This window comes from Mustela lutreola, chromosome 9, assembly GCF_030435805.1.
Source record: "Mustela lutreola isolate mMusLut2 chromosome 9, mMusLut2.pri, whole genome shotgun sequence".
Classification (NCBI taxonomy): domain Eukaryota; kingdom Metazoa; phylum Chordata; class Mammalia; order Carnivora; family Mustelidae; genus Mustela; species Mustela lutreola.
The window spans coordinates 116,486,849-116,503,245 of NC_081298.1; the positions used below are offsets into that span (position 1 = coordinate 116,486,849).

General features: G+C 44.1%; 1 protein-coding gene across 10 annotated transcripts in view; it reads left to right on the forward strand.

Moving 5' to 3' along the window:
* LTBP1 (latent transforming growth factor beta binding protein 1) overlaps positions 1 to 16,397 on the forward strand; it is a 403,430-nt gene that overhangs the window by 213,969 nt on the left and 173,064 nt on the right. The gene's annotated exons all lie outside the window — the stretch shown is intronic.

Below are 16,397 nucleotides of genomic sequence, written 5' to 3' on the forward strand. Positions count from 1 at the left end.
TTGTGCAATCATGTGCTCTCTGTTAAACACGGGAACATGCCCCTTAATTAGACACAGACATTACAAAATGAGACAAAAAAATTCAAGTGCTTCAAGACCTTCCTGTTGAAAATGCCAAAAGACCAGAAAATTCCATGTATAAACACCTGAGTTAACTAAGAACAGAAATACTGGAAAACCTGAAGTAGGTGTAAACAGAAAATATATTTTTAGTACAGTGCTTTAGCACAGATAAAGATGATCAAACAACATACAAACCCTCTTTTGTAGTTTGCAACTATAAAATGTCCATACATTTTAAAAAAACCCCATAAGAAACAAACTGTAAGATTAAATTCTATGATATGCATTCTGTAGAAAAAATAATCATTATGTGGATTAGGAAGAAGAGAAATGGGCAGTACTTGTTGTGAAATCCTGAAACTATTGGAAAAGCCTTTCTTTCCTTTAATTCCTGCTCATACAAGTAATAAGAACTGGGGCAAAACTAAGTTAAAGCAATCCAAGAATTATGTGGGGGATCCTCTTAGAGGTTCCAAACATTGTTTTATCAGTTCTCTTTAGACAATGGAAGCAGAGTGGGCCTTTGGAGAAATAATTGGATATAATTGGAGATTTGTCTTTTTTGGCAGATAAATTCAATAACATTCCCAGTCTCTAAACCTTAGTACTAAGACACACACACACACACACACTCTTTTTGAAGGGTCAGGCACTTAACTTTTGTTTCAAAAAAGTTTTTTTAGGGGAGCCTGGGTGGCTCAGTGGGTTAAGTCTCTGCCTTCAGCTTAGGTCATGATCTCAAGGTCCTGGGATCAAGCCCTGCATCGGGCTCTCAGCTCAACAGGGAGCCTGCTTCTTCCTCTCTCTCTGCCTGCCTCTCTGCCTACTTGTGACCTCTGTCTGTCAAATAAATAAATAAAATCTTTGGGGAGGAGGAAGACTTGCTTTCCTTTAAAAATTTTTTTTTTTTTTTTTTTTTACGTAAACATCATGGAGAGATTAACAGAAAAGTGTGAGCTCATCAAAGTGGAAACTAGCCTAATTATGGCTGAAAGTACTTAAAAAAAAATCTCAATTCTTCTGTGACAGGATTTTGAAGAAAAATATTTCTTGGTTTCTACCACACAGAAGCCAGTGAGAAAGTAGGGGAACAGATGCCAGGTCTGTCAGTTCCACATGGCAGAAAAAAAATACAGATGGATGGATAGATACCCGTGTGGCTTGTTACCGATGTGCATATAGAGACAGACTGCAGACTTTGAAAATCTCTTCTCGGTGATGGAAAATGAATTTAGTGCTCAATTAAGGAGGCTGGGACATGAAGTTCTGCTTAGAAATCTGTTCTTTAGTTTCCACAGAGTCACCTCGGCCATGACCGCAAGTGCATTGCTGGAAAGAGGCATAAGGCTGCGACAAAATCGCTGGTTGAGGGTATTCTGATGGGGAGGAGGCCAGAATCATGCTAACATTTCGTATTGGTTATTTCCCTCCACTGAGCCCGCAAGTGACATATGCAGCTGAGACTTCTAAAGAAGGAAACAACTGGGGGCGCCTGGGTGGCTCAGTGGGTTAAGCCGCTGCCTTTGGCTCAGGTCATGATCTCAGGGTGCTGGGATCGAATCCCGCATCGGGCTCTCTGCTCAGCAGGGAGGCTGCTTCCCTCTCTCTCTCTCTCTGCCTGCCTCTCCGTCTACTTGTGATTTCTCTCTGCCACATAAATAAATAAAATCTTTAAAAAAAAAAAAAAAAGGAACAACTGTAAGACATTTTACCAAAGACGCTTGGCCTCTTGCGGATGTATTACCCCTTCTGTGTGAAGGGAAGCGGAGTCCGCCAGGTTGGGTCAGCTGTGGGTACAGGTGTGCATGTGGCCCTCGGCCCGTCCGCATTTTCCCAGCCACATACTTGGAGGGGCAGGGCCATCCCCGGTGAACTTGGCCTTCATCTCCTTGCAGATGTACTGCCAGGCAGTGACTGGGAAAGGATGGGCCGGGGCTACCAGACATCGGCCTTCTCTGTGAGCAGAGAGCCCCACCGGCGGTGTCTGATTGCATTTACTGACGTTTGGCCTCCTTCAGGTGGAATAAGTCATTAACACCAGGCACTTCCTAGGACATCTGGGTTTTTCTTCAGTGTCCCACTCAAATACTCCTTTGGCATAATCGAAGAAAAATTTAATTGAGTGTTAGTGAGTCTGGTTGTCTCCAGTGGCTCTAAAAAGGCCACCCTTGCCAAAGCTTACCTGTGTCGGCAGCAGAGCTATCCCTGAGCGTGTCTCATACATATCAGTGACGAGAGCCCGGGGCTCTCTGGCGGGGGCTGGTCTTGTTCCAGCAGCCTCTGCCAGACCTTCTTCGTGCGAGGCCCCTCTTCCTTAGAGCTGTAAAGATCAATAAAGACAGGGATAAAATCCAAAGGGAGAAAGAGCTGCATGTCACTGAGCTTCTGCCAATGGCAGGGAGAACTGCTAGTTTGACTTGGAGCGAACGTAGGACTAAGACATTAGGATAATCAAAATATAGATTCATAGAACTGCGGTAGAGTCCTTCAGAGTATGGTGGATGACCCAGACATTCCCCTTCCCACTGCCCAACACTGGTCTTCACCCGGGCCAGTGTTTCTGGGTGCCTCCGAGTGTCCGCTTTCAGTGTTCACGGCCCCTGGTCTGTTTCATAGACACGTTTACGCTTCCTGAGTCCTCCTCAAGCCCCTGCTCTCAGATGGTTTTCATTTTACTGGCAATGAAAATGCCTTTATCACGACATGGAATATCAGATCTCCATGTTTTATACCTCTAGGGCTCACTAAAATAAGATACCTATTAATGATTAGACTCCCACGTTTGCTGAGCAACAGGCAATGAAGGAATTTCGGGGGCAGCAGAGAGTGGCAGTGTGATAGGTCGCTTCAGATGCTGGCAACGTGGTACGATTTTGTGGTGCTCACGTTTGACGGTGACAGTTCTGAGTTCACTGGAAGTAGTTTGAAGGGACCAAGGCTTGAGATGCTGGTTGACAGGGGCTCTGTACATTACAAAATTGTTTAGAGCCACAGCTGATATTCTAGGGTCTGTTGGCTTTTTTTTTTTTTTTTTTTTTTTTTTTTGGCTTCATCTACATGATCTCTTAGAATTGAGATTCGCTAAAACAAAGTGGAATCATCTGGTTTACTTAAAAAAAAATCAAAATAAACCCCAGTCCTCTGGAATCTGATCCATAAATTTGTGGAGAAGAAAGCAACATTGCCCTGGGTTGAGAGATGACAGAATGTCTCCCCTGGGCTGTCCTGCCTCTTCTCCCACAGTGATGATAGTCCAGGTTTCTTTTTCTTTCTCATCCTCCTCTTCTCCCCCCTCCCCCATTTCCTTTTATATATATCAGAAAATGTATGTAGGAGATAGAATATTCTGTCTCCTTGAGGTCTTTTTCATGAGACTGTGTCTTTATTTTAACGATGCTGTCGTACAAACAGACTTGCCATGGCTCTTTTGAAGCTGCTGTTTCAGAATCGGTTTCGGAGCTGCCTAAGAAAATTAGTCTCTCTCTCTCTCTGCACCTCACTCATTTGCTACAGTGTCAGTGGACCGAAGCCTTCCAGTGGTCACTTCAGCCTCCAGCAATCAAGGATGTGCACCATGGAGGACATTTACAATGTGCATCTTCAGCCCTGAAGAGTATTCTGAAATCCAGACAGAGTAGCTCTAACCATTTTGAACAAAAACAGCAATGAGATGACACTTTGAAGAGTTCCAGTTTAGAGAATGTGCAGGCTTTAATGGAGTTGTTCAGAAGATGGTATGAGGGTTCTGCAGCTTAGCGGCAGGCGTCCTAGTAATTCAGTGCGTTTGTATAAAATCAATAGTTGATAGACAACATTGCCATTTAGGACCTTACGTGACCTTTAAAACTAAAACACAAGGCGAAGTTGGCATTTTTCTCTCCCATTTACTTATATGAAATGGAGGCTCAGAAGTGGGGACCAGCTCTGTGGATGTTAACACGTCCATGGATCTTTCTCCATTTTTTTTGCAAACGTGCCCTACTTCTGGCCCTCAGAATTTTCTTTTTTTTTTTTTCAAATAACTTTGGCTGAGAAGACTACCACGGCCTCCTCTGGTCCTGCAGTCCTCTGATTGTGGTAATTTTGATATCTTTCTTCTTTTCCGGTCTTATGTGCCACTGATAGTTACATATGCACAAAATCTGTGGATGGAGCAAATTGCATCAATATCAAAAACATCAAGACCTACGATGATGTCCCACATCCGGCCTGACCTGAGAGCTTCCTCTCCGGTGTTGGCTCCTCCAGAAAGCCTTCCAGTCCTCCGGTTCCATGTTCACTCTCTCCTCCCTGAAATCTCACTGCATTTGGAATCCAATCAGACCATTTTGAATGTCATCCTCTTAAAATGGTTGGTTTCGACCCTCTTTCCCCCTACAAGGCTGTGTTCTTGTGAGAGGAGGGCCTTTTAGGAATTGAGCTCAGCGCAGGGCACAGGTGAATAGTCAGTAAATACATTATTAGGTTCGGCTAGGTTGCGCTGTAGTCAGAAATTAACATGACAGAAGCTTGCATTTTGCAGAGAGCTCTCTGCTAGATCTCCCTCCAGTGCCAAGCTGATGGGCTTCTACCACCTTAATGCTATGCTATCGGCAATAGGTGGCCTCCTTAATTCCTACAATGGGGAGAAAGAGGTGCTGCGAGGGACCCTCCTTTTCCCACAGCCCTTGTTCAAAAGGAGTCACTTGGCCCTGCCTGTCAGGGCTACAGACTCATTTGTGGCCCTCCCAAAATGTATGTGGAAATCTCAGCCTCGAACGTGACTTTATTTGGGGGTGGAGTCAATGAGGAGGTCATTAAGATTCAGTGAGATTGTAGGGGCAGAGCCTTGACGTGACAGAATTAGTGTCCTTTTAAGAAGTGATCCCCGAGGACTCCCGTTCTCTGCCATATGTGGACAGAGCAAGAGGCCAGCCTCCTACGAGCCAGGAAGAAAGACCTCACCAGAGCTGACCATTCTCTTACTTTAAGCCTACAGAGTTGTGAGGAATGCACATCTGTTATTTAAACCCCCCGCTCTCTGCTGTTTTGTTAGCAGGAGTCTGAGCTGACCCATGGTAGTTAGGAAGCCGGCATATGTGGGGAAGCTAGGACAAGTGGTTCTTTGGTGAGCAGTGAATGTTCCCGCCACAAGTGGTGGCGTGTGGTCAAGACAGACCTGGTTTCCTGCTCCCAGGGAACTAAAGAAACCTATTAATATGATTTGTGGCATTCAGTTTTTCTACACTATTTGCAACCAAACCACAGGTAATTATTAGTTTTGAGTTCCGTGTACTTGGATAAGGCACAGAAAACCTGGGAGCGTAACCAGATGAGGCACGTGTTAGAATTTGCACAGTGGTATGAGACCCAAAATGTGTTTTGTTCCTTGCAGTATCTCTACATAAACAAAAAAAGAACCTGAGATGCACTGAAGCTTAATATAGAAAATTTCCCTCAATACAGTTGTAGAAAGAAACACTGGGGGAAAGAGACCTTTATGTTCATCATTTTGGGAGTGATCCAGTTGTCACGGTAACAACAGCCATGCCTGGATGCCCATCTTTATTTCCCTCTCAACACAAGTCTGTCTTTTTAGTCACATCCTGGGTAATGGAACTTTGAATAAATTTCATCTTCTCAGTATCGAGGGCAAGGATTTATGATGTGATTTGTGTTGTTTTGCTGCAAGGACTAGCTAATGGGAATTATGATGTCAGAATATAATGATGGCAATACTCATTCTTTTCACAATGTACAATGTACAAATACATGTACAAATACAAATACAATGTACAAATACACAATGTACAAATAGCAAGATACAAGCAACTGTTGAAATGCTTAAATCATTGTGGAGATGGAGAAAATAGCCCAAATTTAATTGTTTCTTTAGAAATGATGTCAAGCAGAATCAGAAGTTTCAGGCTTAAGAATTTTTTTTTCCTTTGTATGTTACTTTTAAAACCATTTTTGCCTTCGTGTAACTTTTCAAAGACTATTTCATAAACTAAAGTAGTTGTCTGGAATTCCTTGAAGCCCATGGTTTGGCTTCAGCAGGCTTTAAACAAATACACTGTCAGAAATCAATGTGGGTACATTTCCAGCAGTTAATGCCCGAGTCACAGTAGATATTTTGTAAAATCAATAGCCTGAAATATCAGAGGATTATGGTTGTATCAGATACCCCAAATGCCTAACATTGTTTTAATTACTCTAATAAAAGAAAGCTGGGTGGATTTAAAACAACAACAACAACAACAATAACAACAAAAAAATACCCTTGCCTATAAAGAATGTTCTGCTCAAGCCAAAGCAAATTTTTTACAAGTTCTTTTAGAAAATCTGGAAGTATTTAAGCGTTTTCCTCTTCTTAGGAGACAATGCCGGTTATCCCGCCTGTGCTTCCCTGTACAATATTCTCCTTTATGACAACAGGCCTTTAGGACAAGTTGATCAAATATGTTGCTGTAGTTGCATTAATGATAGGCTTCGATATTTGGACCCTCTTTCTTACTGGCACATAGAAATAAGCATATTTAATGTTGTAGTGCATGGACACTGAGGAGCTCTTCTGAGGTTTTCCAGTTTAGTTTGGGACCACCGTTGGTCCGGAGGCTACAGGAACACCGTGTGGCTGGGAAGATGGGTAAAAGTCACTTTGCCACAGTGGAAATGTGTTTATATCATAGTGGAGTAGATTGATGATAGGAATAAAGAAGAGCTGAAACAGAAGTTTGGATGAAACCCCGTCCCCATTATATACAGTTAAAACTTTCCCCATAAGGGGCCTCATTCTGGTTCTTACGAGAAGTCCAGGATTTCCAAAAAAGGGATTCACATTCCTCAACCAAATTTAGGGTACTGAGGGTATAGCTTCTGTTTGCCAAAAAAGCTCAGTTTTCTGCCAGAACGTTGGAATGAGATTTTTCTAGCTCTGGGTAGAGATGAACATCTCAGCGGCACAGGTGGAAGAATTTACAGGAGACCCGTGCAGTGGGGGTTGATAAATCATAATGTGATTTTCTATGGGTCACAGCTCACAATATGCAAAATCCACATCTCCATGACTCTCTTGAATGATTTCTGATACTTTGCCTCTTGATAATCATAATGTAATTCACTATAATTACTATAATCTAGAAAATAGCTGTTTTAAGAGCCGAGACTATTTTCAGGAAGACAGAGCTGCGTTTTTTGTTGTTGTTGTTGTTTTGTTTTGTTTTTTGTTTTTTTTTTTTTTTGTGAGTACTGGCTCTCAGGAAAGGGATGAGCATGAAGTACGGTCAAGAAGAGGAGACCCAGGGGCACCTGGGTGGCTCAGTGGGTTAAGCCTCTACCTTCAGTGCAGGCCATGATCCCAGATCCTGGGATGGAGCCCTGAATCAGGCTCTCTCTGCTCAGCGGGGGGCCTGCTTCCCCTTCCCCCTCTGCCTGCCTCTCTGCCTACTTGTGACCTCTCTTTCTGTGTCAATAAATAAATAAAATCTTAAAAGAAGAAGAAGAAGAGGAGACTCATTCTGACCATCACTGATCACCCTTATCTCGGTCAGGTCATGTCGTTAGGACTGGTGAACACGAGGCCTCAGAGAATGTTCTGCATCAGTTTGGTAGGCACGGGACATTTAAGGAACACTGACCTTCGTAGGATTTCCCTGATACGGCAAACCATGCCACTCATAGCTCCCTGGTTATTCTCTACTTCTGCACTGGAGCCTTTATAAAATCATAGAATGTAGGCACATTGTTGAGTATGAGCAGTTATTCTATACTTAAAAGTTTATTAATGAGGAAGCTGAAGTCCAGAGAAGTGAATTAGTTTATTTCACATCTGGTATTGACTTTGTGGCTGGTGAGGACTAGAACTGAGGCTTTGTGGTTCCTACTCTGGTGTTCTTTGTACTAGTCCCTCCTGGCTCTTAGGCCATTTCTTTTGGACACGGTATATTCATAAGAAACCATTGCTATCTGTATGAATTGGCTCGGGCTACCATAACAAAATTCCATAGTCTGGGTAGCTTACACAACCAAAACTTACTCTTACAGTTGGGGAGATTGGAAGTCTGAGATCGTGATGCTCACAGATCCGGTTCCTGGTGGGGCTCTTTTCCTGGTGTCCAGACACCCACCTTCTTGATGTGCTCACATCATAGTGAGAGAGGGAATCTGTGCTCTGGTCTTTATTCCCCTCCTAATAAGGGCACTAATCCCATCATGGCAGCTCTACTCTCATGACTTCATCTAAACCTAATTACTTCCCCTACAGAGAACCAAGCGGGGGTTGATAGAGGGAAGGTGCACAGGGGATGGTCTCAGTGGGTGAAGGATATTAAGGAGGGCACTAAATACCACTTTTGCTGAGCACTGGGTGTTAGATGTAAGTGATGACTCACTAAATTCTACTCCTGAAACCAATATTCCACTGTATGTTAACCAACTAGAATTTAAATAAAACTTAAAAAAAATTTTAATTACAAATGAATAAATGAATTAGTTATAGTAAGAGATTAACAACAACAATAATAAAGTAGAGCTATTATCTTCATAATAGAAGTTATGGGAGTGTGGAAAAAAGTAAAAATAAATCTCATTACTTCCCAAAGTCCTCACCTGCCCATGTCATCACATTAGAGCGCGGGGCTTCAACATGGGGATCTGGGGGATGAGACACATATTTAGTCTATAACACTAGCTGAACCTAGAAGGACAGATAGATTTTTCTGGGACCTATTTTCGTGAGTACCATGTTCTGCAGTGTTTTATGACTAAACCATGGGTGCTTGTGGGCAAGAGGTGCAGAGTGGGCTCTGCTATTTTGGTGTCATGGTCTTGATCTTCTGGCACCAAGACATGGTGGGTGACCGAAAGGATCTCAGTGTCCCCAAAATGAAATTTGCTGTTGGAACGTTGATATTAACTGGTTGAATTATGGTGATTCAGTGACATCATGTTGTGTTTCTTGAGGAGAATTAAAATGAAGTCCATACAATTAGAAATCTTCCACAACATTTATTCTCTGAGCATTTATTGTTTTTTACTAGCCAAAAACAATAATAATCTGAAGTGTTTCACAAAAGAGCACTTTTGTGAAAACCTCAACATTTTTAGCAAAATTTATGTAATATCTTCTTTTTCTTTTCATATTTCTATATCTAAATTATTTTTATATCTCTTTTCTTGAGAAACTGAATCTGGGACATCACATACTGAAAATTGTTAAGTTAATTAGTCCTTTGTTAAATCAACCCTGGTTTCTAGGCCTGGAGAAAGGGATCTAACATTGTGAACCTTGTGCATGCCGGCCATCTAACTGTCTCATAGGTAATGGCTCACTCCTCTTGAGAGCTCTGTGAAAATGGGCATTTTTAGTTATGTTTTATAGAGGAGGACATAGGCAGTGAGAGGCTGAGAGTTTTGTCCATGATAATAATACATGTGGTAACTGGTCAAGTTAACCAGCACCAGCCCTTTTTGGTCCAAGCTCAAAAGCTGTACTCTTGGGGCACCTGGGTAGCTCAGTGGGTTAAGCCTTTGCCTTTGGCTCAGATCCTGATCTCAGGGTCCTGGGATAGAGTCCCACTTACGGTTCTCTGCTTGGCGGGGAGACTGCTTCCTCCTCTCTCTGTCTCTGCCTGCCTCTCTGTCTACTAGTGATCTCTCTCTGTCAACTAGTGATCTCTCTCTGTCAAATAAATAAATGAAATCTTAAAAAAAAAAAAAAAGCTGTTCTCATACCATTTACTCTGCTACAGTCATCTTTACACTACTTCTCACTTGGTCCACAGGAACTGTGATTATGTGAAAAGGTCAATTTCATCTTCAGAGAGGACCAGTTCTAATGGACATGTAGATGCCTGGGTGTGTGTTTGGTGGGAGATAGCATTTGTTGTGGAAAGAGCTCATTTTGTGCTGAACTTAAAAACCCCCTTGTGGGACACCTGGGTGACTCAGTCAGTTAAGTGTCTGCCTTCACCTCAAGTCATGATCCTGGAGTCCCAGGATCGAGCCCCACTTCAGGCTCCCAGCTCAGCTTGAAGGGAGGCCCCTCCCCCTGCTTATGCTCTCTCTCTCATGGATAAATAAAATCTTTTAAAAAAACAAAAAAACAAAAAAACAAACCTTCCCTTGTGCTCTTTCCTGGAGGAGAAGTATTGCTAATGGGCCTTTAATAATTATCCAGTTTTGTTTTTTGGGGGTCCTCTGATAACTGTTCTTGTTGACTTTAGATATAATTTATTTCTCTCCCCACCCCCCCCATCAATAATATACTCTATGTTGATCATTTCTTTTTTACTCTTGAGGGGGAATTTCAGATGTAGAAAACTATACTTAAATAAAAATAATTTTTTCCTCTTTTGCCTCATCTTTTTTTTTTTTAAAGATTTTACTTATTTGACAGAGAAAGAGAGAGAGAGAGCACAAGCAGGCCGAGAGGTAGGCAGAGAGAGAGGGGGAAGCAGGTTCCCTGCTGAGCAGAGAGCCTGATGCGGGGCTCGATCCCAGGACCCTGAGATCATGACCCAAGCCAAAGGCAGAGGCTTAACCCACTGAGCCACCCAGGCTCCCCTCTCCCCCTCTTTATCAATATTTCTGTGTTTGTCATCACTTCAAAGATGCTATATATTCACTGGAAGCAGTCCACATCTTCTTACTTTGGGGAAGGGAACGATCTCCTGATTAATTTGGGTACCTAACCACAAACTGAATCCCAAATTTGGAAAATTCTCCATGGCTCGGCTCTATCTCATCCTCTGACTTTCCCCACCCACTCCCTCCGTTCCTCCGTCTTTGGCCTGCCTTCCTCTGCCCTTCCCTCCCACCCACCTGCCCCTGGGTCCTCTCCCAGTTGGTGGTCAGTCCTGGGCTCAGCCAGAGCTGCTCCATCTCTTTGGAATCTGTCTCTCCAGCCCAGCGGTTGAGTCACTGCCTTGCTTCAGCTCTTGCCTAAATACAGTCCTGCGTACTCTTGCAAGGGTTGCAGTGAGTCAGCCTTCTCTGTTCTTTCATGTTTTACTTCAGTGCATATAAAAAATCGGTATCACTTTAACATTTTAAGATGTTATTTGTTTTTTTGGCTCCAGTGCCTTTTTCTCTTTGGGAAAACATTCTTTATTTAAACTCAGTAATTTATGCTTCATTGTAGCATGGTTCCTGATTGCAAAGTAAAACGAGTTCTGTACGTGTGATAATAGATAATTCCCAAGAGTATTTTCAGATTGTTTTTTTTTTTTTTTAAGATTTTATTTATTTACTTATTTGGCAGAGGAGCGGTCACAAGTAGACAGAGGGGCAGGCAGAGAGAGAGGAGGAAGCAGGCTCCCTGCTGAGCAGAGAGCCCAATGTGGGGCTTGATCCCAGGACCCTGAGATCATGACCTGAGCTGAAGGCAGAGGATTAACCCACTGAGCCACCCAGGCACCCCAAGATTGTCATTTTTAAGTGTCTTAAATAGGAAAGCGGAATAGTAGGTCTTTGACATGGTGGCCATCTCCATTGAGTGGCCCTTTTACTAGTGGAATAATCTAAATTGTTTTTTTTTTATTTTTTTGTTTATTTATTTGATAGAGATCACAAGTAGGCAGAGAGGCAGGCAGAGGCGGGAGAGGGAAGCAGGCTCCCTACTGAGCAGAGAGCCCGATGCGGGGCTCAATCCCAGGACCCTGAGATCATGACCCGAGCCAAAGGCAGAGGCTTTAACTCACTATTTTTTTAAAAAGATTTTATTTATTTATTTATTCAACAGAGAAAGACACAGTGAGAGAGGGAACTCAAGCAGAGGGAGTGGGAGAGGGAGAAACAGGCTCCACACCGAACAGGGAACTGAATGCGGGGCTCGTTCCCAGGACCCCGGGATCATAACCCAAGCCAAAGGCAGCTGCCTAACGACTGAGCCACCCAGGCGCCCCATCTGAACTATTTTAATGATTGTATGCTAGGATGCTAACAGATGGCCAGCTCTTGAACATTTTATAGGTTGTACTGAACACAGGACATCAGCTGAGAGGGCAGCCAGGGATTCAGCCCATGCTCTGTTTACTGAATGCTGTGTCCTGAGGCAGAACACATCTTAAGGGTCACTTTCTCCCAGTCCCTGCACAGGGGCTACAGGGATAGGGCAGCCCTTCTCATACACACATCATTTACTCTCACCACAATCTTCGGCTGTTGGGATTCTTGTCCCATTGTCCCATTATTAGCCCAGAGAGGCTGGACAGTCTGGTGAACATCTCACTACTCATGAGAGAGAGTGGGGATCCAGATCCAGGTTTACTAATTCTAATCCAGCACTGTCGTCTTCTACCCACTACTGGATCTTCCTTCCCCAGAACCTGGCACAACACAATAAACACTCTCAGAATGAGGATACTGTAGGTGCTAGTGATTCTAAGGCATGAAAATTAAATCTTACGAAGCCATGCTCCAATATTTATCACAACCTCCTCAAATTACCATTCATCTCTGAAGCATCTCCAGTGGTGAGTTTTTAATTGACAAAAATGACAGCCCTTTGTTGCCAAGTGGTAAGTTTTGAACTATGAGGCCTGCTCGGGTGTTTATAGGGAGATCTGAAAAACCTACAATCATAGCTTAACTTCATATCTCAAGAAAACACCATCCCTTGGTAGCACCTCAAACCTGAGGTTGGAATCTGAAGTTTTCTCAATCAGGCCAAGATTTAGAAAAGTACATTATTCTACAATCTGTTTATTCTTTTTTTTTTTTTTAATAGATTTTATTTATTTATTTGAGAGAGAGAGAGAGAGTATGAGAAGGGCGAGGGAGAAGCAGACTCCCCGCCAAGCAGGGAGCCCGACACGGGACCCAATCCCGGGACTCCAGGACCATGACCCGAGGCGAAGGCAGTCGCTCAACCAACCGAGCCACCCAGGCGCCCCACAATCTGTTTATTCTTAACTGCTTTTAAAAATGTAAGGTTTTTGCGCCATCGCGTGTGATAATTTTGCGTTGTAAAAGGTAAAACGTGGCTATTCATGGAGCAGTTGTAACAGTTCTTGAGTAGTTTTACCTTCTGAGGCGGAGTGCTGACCCAGAAGGGAGGAAAGGTCGCTGAATTATTTTCTTGCACTCAGTCTTCTAAGAATCATGGCCAGTGCCCTGGTGAATTGGGGCTGGGAGTAGCTCTGTTTCTTTTTCTCTTTTCTGTGTAGTTTACGTAAGTCCTGTAGGAGGAAGCTTAGTCTGGGGTGAGCATCTCTGGAGAGACTGATGTGAGGAAGGAAGTGAGTCTTGAAAAAAGATGGTTAGGAATGTATCTACCCGGATACAGTCTTGAACGCAGTTGTGAGAGCATCAGAAGTTCTTGAGGTTGTCTGCAGCGTCTAGTAGTTTGCCTTCTATAAATCAGGTAATGTGACCTATCAGTAGGTATTGAACACAGAACCCATGATGTGGCAGAAACCATAGAAGTTACTCACTTCATGTCCTGGACATTCCTGTCAGGTGGTCCCCCAGCTTCCGCTCCCAGAGAAGCTGTCATCGTCTTCCATCGCTGAGGAGTGTTCACTGTGGTAAAGGTTTCCTGCTGGATGACATAAATCCTCTCTACTTGTGATCTGTGGCCTTTAGTCCTGCTCGTCTCTTCATCCCACACCTGGCTTTGGGCCACAAGCTTGTTCAGCGTATCTGAACTCTGCCATCCTGGTCACACCCGGTCTTGCCTCTCCTTTCTTCACTTAACGCTCACAGGACCTGGTTCTCAGAACCAGCCCCGTTCTGCTTGCTGCTTTAGAGGGGTCATGCCATTGCCCAACTCTAGCAGGGACGTGTGGAGTGACAGTGTCCCCGGTGTACGGCTGGAGGGTGGGTGAGCTTTTCGAGGAGCTCCAGGACAATGCTTATTTGACGGGATAGATTTTTTTTTTTTCTGGCTTGAGATACCTAAATATTGGTTGTAAATTTTTTAGCCTATTTCTTCTGGGTTACTTATATGTAAGATATGCCTTGAAATGAGAGATAGGCTTTCTCTAAAGTTGTGGTGAATGAGACACTGAGGAGAAATTCCATTTGTGTTTTTCACTTGTCAAAAATCACCTCAATGTGAGCATAAAAATGCAGTTAGGCAGAACCAGTGTTGGGTCCTTGTGATGGCGTCTCATGAAGAAGCAGAATGCGCTACTCAGGGAGAAGGGCATTCTGAATGCTAATTCCTCCTATTCTTTGTGAGTCTCTCCAGTGTGACCTTCAGTGTGGAGGAGAAAAGCTCCTCTTCCAATTTCTTTTTCCTCTGGCCACTTCTTATGTCCAAGTAAGACTTCATGGTGGTAGGTGTAGTCTCTTGTGTGAGAGCCCACATTAGCCCACATTAGATCTCTCGGGCCTTTTCTGGCTCACAGGGGAGCTTCTTCATGATTAACTACCTCAAAGGGCATGTGTGAGACTTTGTGCCTTGTCAGAAGCCCGACTTCATCCCTTGCAGCCTGTTATTATCTTGCGCAAGCCCAATTTTGAGAACACACAGTTTCGTGGTACCACCTACACCGTCATTTATTTAATCGATTTGGTTGGTTTGTGCTGCTCTTGGCCTTGGACCTGCAAAAACAAAGCCATGGGATAAAGCAGCCTGAATCTTGTAATGAAAACCTTGTACCTTTTCTGAGGCCTGGTAGAGAGAGATGATTTATTCTTACCCTACCAAATAAAACATTCTAGGAATCTGAGGTGAAAATTGGATTTTAACTGCTACTAAAATTTTGAGCGTATAAAATCAGCAAGTGTTGAAAGTTTTGCTTGATGAAGAGAAGGACCCGTGGAATCTGGTACAAGAATGATCTACATCTGAGGTACACTGGTGTCTTGATAAAACTGGAAATAAGCAGGAGGCACCTTGGCAGCCGGATGCAGCGGTGGGGACAGACCTCTGTGTTCTCAGCATCATCACTGGTTTTGAGTCTTGGGCCTGTAGCACAGGCCCCTCTTCCTTCTTCCTGCTTCCTCGTTCAGATGTGAGCCTTCTGTGACTGAGCCAAAGGAGTCTGGGGAATGACCTGAATCTAGCCACTGTATGCTTTTCTTCTGTCAGGTTCTCATTTCTTGGGGTGTTCACTTTCCTCCCTGTCTCCCTGCCCTTCCCCCCCAAACCCTCCTCACTTACTGCTTCAAGAACACACGGCATCCTGTCAGAATCATTGAAAACCACGAAAACCTAAGGACTTCAAAACTAGGATGGAACTAAACCTTCATTAACGGTGCCAGGGCTTCCTTGACTTTGTTTTACAATTTCGAACCGGCGGGCACTTAGAGCCTCTGTCGTCAGAATGCTGTCTGCCCGGGCCTGGAGGCCTGCCAGGTGCCTGCTGTCCCCTGCCCAGACTCTCTGTCACCACGCTGCGCTCACTAGCCTGGGTGCGTTTGCTACCCTTCCCTGGTTCTCACAGAGCCACTCCTTGTCTGGATGGACCACAACTGGGTTGTTTCTTAGTTCCTTGGATTGTTGGTGCCTTCCTTCCTTCCTTCAGAATTTATGGAGCTTGTGCACTGCGTATTGGGATATAAAGATACGTAATATCCATCTGCATTTAATTAAAAAGCATAGTGGAGGCGGTGGAGCTGTGTGGTGTGCCGGGGGGGTGAAGAGAAAGGAGGGGCTCACTGAAGCTGAAGAGACAGGAGGCTTCCTCCTGACAGCTTTTCAGAGCTGGAGTTCACAGGGTAAAGCTTTGCTGGGCCAAGGGAAAAGGAAGGGTATAAGGTATACGAGAGGACCGAGCCAGCTCTTGGAAAGACATTTGTTCGGAAAATCAAGCCTTTTAGTGTGCCCGAAGGCTGGGTGTAGAGAGGTGGAGGAGGGCAGAGGGAAAGTCATCTGCTCTGAGGCCGGGAAAGGAAGATCTTGTATATCATCCCAGGGAATTTGCAGTCCTCAGACTATGGGAGTCCTGGAAGGTTTTTAGTCCGTAGAGTGATGTCCTCAGATTCATCTTTGGAAAGATGACCCGGAAAACTGTTGGGAGGACTTTCTTAGAGGTTGAGGCATAGGAAGGCAGAGTAGCCCCTCAGATGTGGGGTCTGGGCTTAGCCTACAGAGTATCGATGGAGAGCCATGTGGCCTTTCTTGTGCAAGTGACCTTAAGATGGGTACACAGAGTTGGTTCTTTTTGGCTAGGCCCTTCCTGACCTCACTGAGTTGGTCTGACTTCAGGCCCCTGCCTCTCAGCCTCTTAGGCCTTCTGTGATTTACCAGGAGAGGAGGTGGGTCTCTATATTTGACTACTGTAAGTCCCCTTCTTCTGCCTACTAGCCTTTGCTTAAACCTGCCAGCACCTTCCTAACTTGGCTGACGTCCCCTTGGTCAGACCACTTGGCTCTCTGGAGCTTTCATCTGCCAAAAGCTGATC